We start from the raw sequence: 5,101 nt of genomic DNA, 5'->3' as shown, positions 1-5,101 counted from the left end.
CACAAGACACAATACATATTTCAGTCAAATCAGACTACTAGTTTTCCCCCGCTAAATTCAACATAGAACTCAGGGTCTGGAGTCAGGGGGACTTGAGTTCAAATCTCAATCTCTGACACTTGTGTGATCCTGGGCAAGTCATTTCACCCTGTTTGCCTCCGTTTCCTCATCTGTAAAATGGGCTGGAAAAAGAAATGTCAAATCATTCCAGTATCTCTGCCAAGAAAACTCCAAATGAGGTCACAGAACATGACTGAAAAGAAGAAACAACAAAAGATGCAATATTCTGTCCCCTGTCTCCATCCATTCACCCAGGCTGTCTGTCCCCCAGGTCCATAAGGCACTCCCTCCTCTTCTCAGCCTCTCAGAATCCTTCTGAACACAAGGGAAAGATTTAATAAATATTCATCAGACTGAAATTGAATGAAGTTACTAGGTGTGAGGCAGATATGCATGCAATGTGTAAGAGGACATAAAGACTCCCAAAGACACTACAAGCTCACTGATTGTATCCAAAGGGAAGGACTTATCCTGGATGCTGAGGAGGGAGGAGACCCAGCCACAGCTACAAGTTGATTCAATAAACATTTACTAAGCACCTACTCTCCTCCAGGCACTTGGTAGCCACAGAAAATACAAAAGCAAATATATTACTTCATTTATGTTTCTTAGCCATCAGTGCCTAGTACAATGTTATTAAACTGTGCCTCGTGGTACCAACATTGTGTCTACATCCCAAAGACATAAGAGAAAGAAGAAAAGGACCCATATGCACAAAAATATTTATAGCAGCTCTTTTTGCAGTGGCAAAGAACTGGAAACTGAAGAGAAGCCCATTAATTGGCAAATAGCTGAACAAGTTGTCACATATGGACATGATGGAGTACAACTGTGGTGTAAAAAATGAAGGGGAAGGTTTCAGAGAAATCTGGCAGATTCTGTACAAACTGATGCAGAGTGAAGTGAGCAGAACCAAGGAAATGTTATATAATAAGAGCAGTGGTATAAAGATCAACAGCTTTGGATTCTGCTCATACCAATCAGATGACTTAGGATGACACATGCTACCCATCTCCTCACAGACTGCAAACTGAGACCTTTTTTTTTTTTTATATGACCAGCAGGGGAATTTGTTTTGTTTGATTATTCATATGTCTGACCAGGGCTCTGTTTTTCTTTCTTTCTAAATTGGGGAGGATGTGGGAAGGAGACAGTCAAGATTTTGTTGCATGAAAAAAATTCATTTAATATTTTAAAATATTTAAAATTAAAATTTGAAATTTAAAAATATTTTTTAAAAATTTAATTTAAGGGGAGAAAAGTCTATCTATTTCATATACTTATTATGTGACCCAGGGGAAGTTACTTAACCTCTCTGAGCCTCAGTTTCCTGATCTGCGAAATGAAGTGGTTGGACTCTCAGGTCACTTCTAGCTCTCAGTCTAGGACTCCATGATCTTCCTCCAAGATGTAGAAGTGACTGGTGGTGTTCTTTTTGCTTAGTCATTTCAGTCATGTATGACTCTTTGTGATCCCATTTGGGGTTTTCTTGGCAAAGACCCCTGAGTGGTTTACCATCTGCTTCTCCAGTTCACTTAATAGATGAGGAAACTGAGGCAAACAGGATGAAGTGACTTGCTCAGGGTCACATAACTAGTGTCTGAGACTGGATTTGAATTCACAAAGATGAGTCGTCCTGATTTCAGGTCCAGCATTTATCCATCATGCCACTTACAGTGAACCACATCTAGTATGGCAGAAATAAGCTTCAGCCTGATAAACTCCAGGGAAGGTACTAGTCATCAAGTGGTCCAAGTAGGAGATGTGCTTGCCCATCAGATCTCAGGGCTTCAGCTCCAGGTACATGGGGCAGAGCTCCAAAAGCAGCAGAAGACCACATCCTTTCTAGGTGCCTTTACTCAATCTGAGGGGTTCAGGGAAGAGACGCAGAGAGGAAAGGAAGTTACCTTGAGTATTGGGGGGTGATCCAGGAGTCCTAAGGGTAGAGAAGGGGGCCATGCCCCCAGTTCTTTCCTTTTCCCTTGCAGCAGCTTGTGGAGGGCTAGAATGGATTCCCTCTGCCCTCCCCTTCCCCTTTCCCTTTGCTATGACTCTCCTCGCTGTCATTCAGGGCCCCAGAAGGCAGGTGAGTGAGGCCTGACTCACTGCCTTGAATGCCATGATCTGACCACACAACTAACAAGGGCAGATTTAGCTGCTCCCTGCCCTGGTCCCTGGAAACAGCATGGGGTAAAATTAATAACCATAATAATTACCATCCCACCTCTGACACATCCTGGCTGCGTGACCTTGAATGAGTTATTTCATCTTGCAGGGCCCTAGACAGCTCACTAAGACTATAAATTGCAGAAATAGTGGTGACCATTATTAGTAGAGAAAGTCATTCACCAGGAGCTCCTTATAGGGATAAAATCACAGGTTGAGTTAAAAAAAAAAAAGCTAACATTTATATCCTAGGTCTGACAATACCTGTGTAAGTCTGGGCAAGTCGCTTGGTTACTCTGGGTCTCAGTTTCCTCATTAGTTCAATAAGGGGGTTGGCCTTAGAGAATCTAAAATGTCCCTTCTTCCATGGATTCCATATAATGCTTTAAGGTCATCAAAATGCTTTACATGCATTATCTCATTTCACAGCAGTCCATTTTATAGATGAGGAAACTGAGGGTCAGAGAGGTCAAGAACACAGTAAATGTCCAAAGCGGAATTCAGACTCTCCTGGAGAGTGATGTAGGGAAAAGATCACTGGATTTGGAGTCAGAAGAACTGGATTGAGATACTGGCTCAATTTTTCATTTTCTATTTGTGTGACCTTAGGTAAGTCACTTACGTTCTCTGGGTCTCAGTTTCCTCATCTATTAAATGAAGGAGTCAGACTCAGTGACTTCTAAGGTCCATTCCAGCTCCAAATTTATGACTCTTTGCCTCCAAGATCAGTAATCACTCCATGCAGTGTTAGGAGTCCTGTACCTCCTCTGGTCCATTTCCCTCTAAGCTGAAAGCCAGACTTTGCCACCTGCTTGTGAGACTTTAGGTTTGCTGTCAGAGAAAACTTCTGAACAATTGGAAATATCAGAAAGTAGAATGAGCTTTCTAGATGGTGGGTTCTCCCAACTTGGACAAATCACCTAATCTGCTGAGCACTTGATTTCCCCATCTGTAAAATGAGAAAATTGGACTGGAAGGGGCTTTATGGTCCCTTACTACTCTAAATCTACGAGTCTCCAAAACCTCCCCAGTGGGAAGGAAACTCAATAGAGCATGTGCCCTCTGTCTTCCTGAAGCAAGACAGGTACTTTCACTCCTGTGTTGCTAAAGTGGATTGATAGGTGGACATAGCTTTCATCTCAGTAATGAACCAGGCAGCTAGGTGGCTCAGTGGATAGTGCTAGGCCAAGACTCAGGAAGACACCCTTCCTGAGGCTAAATCCAACCTCAGACACTTCCTAGCTGGGTGAATCTGGGCAAGTCACTTCACCCTGTTTGCCTCAGTTTCCTCATCTGTAAAAATGAGCTGGAGAAGGAAATGGCAAGCCATTGCAGTGTCTTGGGGTTTCCAAAGAAATCCCCAAATGGGGTCACAAAGAGTCAGACATGACTAAATAACTAGACAACCACAAAAAACGACCCAGGCATACATACCTAGTAGAAAGTACATCAATTCCTCCTGAGGTTGGCCAGTCCCATCCAGGGACATAGCAGTTGTTGCTCTATTGAGCATTCTCCCTTTTTGTCTCTCAGTCTCCCTCAGAACACTGTAGAAGACAGGCTTCCTGGTCCTCCTCTCCTACCTCCCCACCCCCACCTTTTTGGTCAGAGACAAATCTCCACTGATTTCTGCAGCTGTGCTAGATAGTTTGACCAGAAACTCGAACAGAGCATCCTTTCCCATAAGGCAGAGCCAGGACTGCTGCAGCCATCTGCATGGTGAATGGCCTATTTAACCCAGCCTTTCTTCTCTCAGTAACTATTCACCCTCTTCCTGTGCTTGCTCTGATTTCCCTGGAAGGCAATTTGATTTCGAGGCCCCAGTCTTCAGTAATAATGAAATCATACTTTGCACTTGCACAATTCCTTCCTCCCGAGGTGCGGCTGGTTGGAGCTTCAAGGTATTCTCTGGACAAACAGATGGGTCTGTGGGTCATCACGTATTGTTCAAGGATAGATAATGGATAAACTAAGTCAGAGCAAGCAGCAGTCTAGCCAGTCAAGGATGAGGGAGCAGAAATTGTCAATAACATGGAAGCTAGGTGAATTCTTCTGCATTCGAAGACCTCTCTCTTGGCCAAAAATTTCCATACCTTCTCAAGTTCCTTCAAAGAATCAGAGAGCTGGCTCTTGTGTTAGGGGAACCCATGCTCAAAATCATGCCTCTGTGACTCACTCCCTGTAAGACCTTGGGCAAGTCATTTAACCCCTGTTGGTCTCAGTTTCCTCATCTGTAAAATGGGGATAATAATAGTACTTACCTCCCAAGGTTACTGTGAGAACCAAATGAGATAATAATTGTAAAAGCAAAATAAAAATTGTAAAAGCACAATTCCTGGCACATAGTAAGCACTCTACAAGTGTTAATTAGCATTATTAACCTCCCTCTGCTTAAGTCTTTGCAACTGTAAAAAGAAAGTATTGGATTAAGTGACCTCTAAGGTCCCTTCTAGGTCTAAATATATGATACTGTGAACTTCAGCATGGAAGGAATCTCAAGAGATTATGTGATCGACTCCTTCCTTCCAATTGAATAGGATAGAGTTGCTTTTGGAGTGAGGAATATCTAGGCTCAAATCCTGCCTCAGAAACTTACTGTGTGATCCTAGATAAGTCACTTCACCCTGTCTGCCTCAGTTTTCTCATCTGTCAAATGACTTGAAAGAGGAAACAGCAAACCATTCCAGTATCTTTGCCAAGAAAACCCCAAATGGGGTCACAAAGAATTGGACACCTAAAAAACAACACTGTTATTTCTAAATCATTCCATAAATCTTAAAGTACCATAGAAATGAAAGTTATTACTGAGCCATCCTGTTCCCATTTTTCAGCCAAGAGTCAGAATGGGAACTTGTCCAAGATCACAGAGGTTCTT

This window comes from Notamacropus eugenii, chromosome 5 (assembly GCF_028372415.1).
Source record: "Notamacropus eugenii isolate mMacEug1 chromosome 5, mMacEug1.pri_v2, whole genome shotgun sequence".
Classification (NCBI taxonomy): Eukaryota; Metazoa; Chordata; class Mammalia; order Diprotodontia; family Macropodidae; genus Notamacropus; species Notamacropus eugenii.
This window is presented reverse-complemented; position numbering follows the sequence as displayed.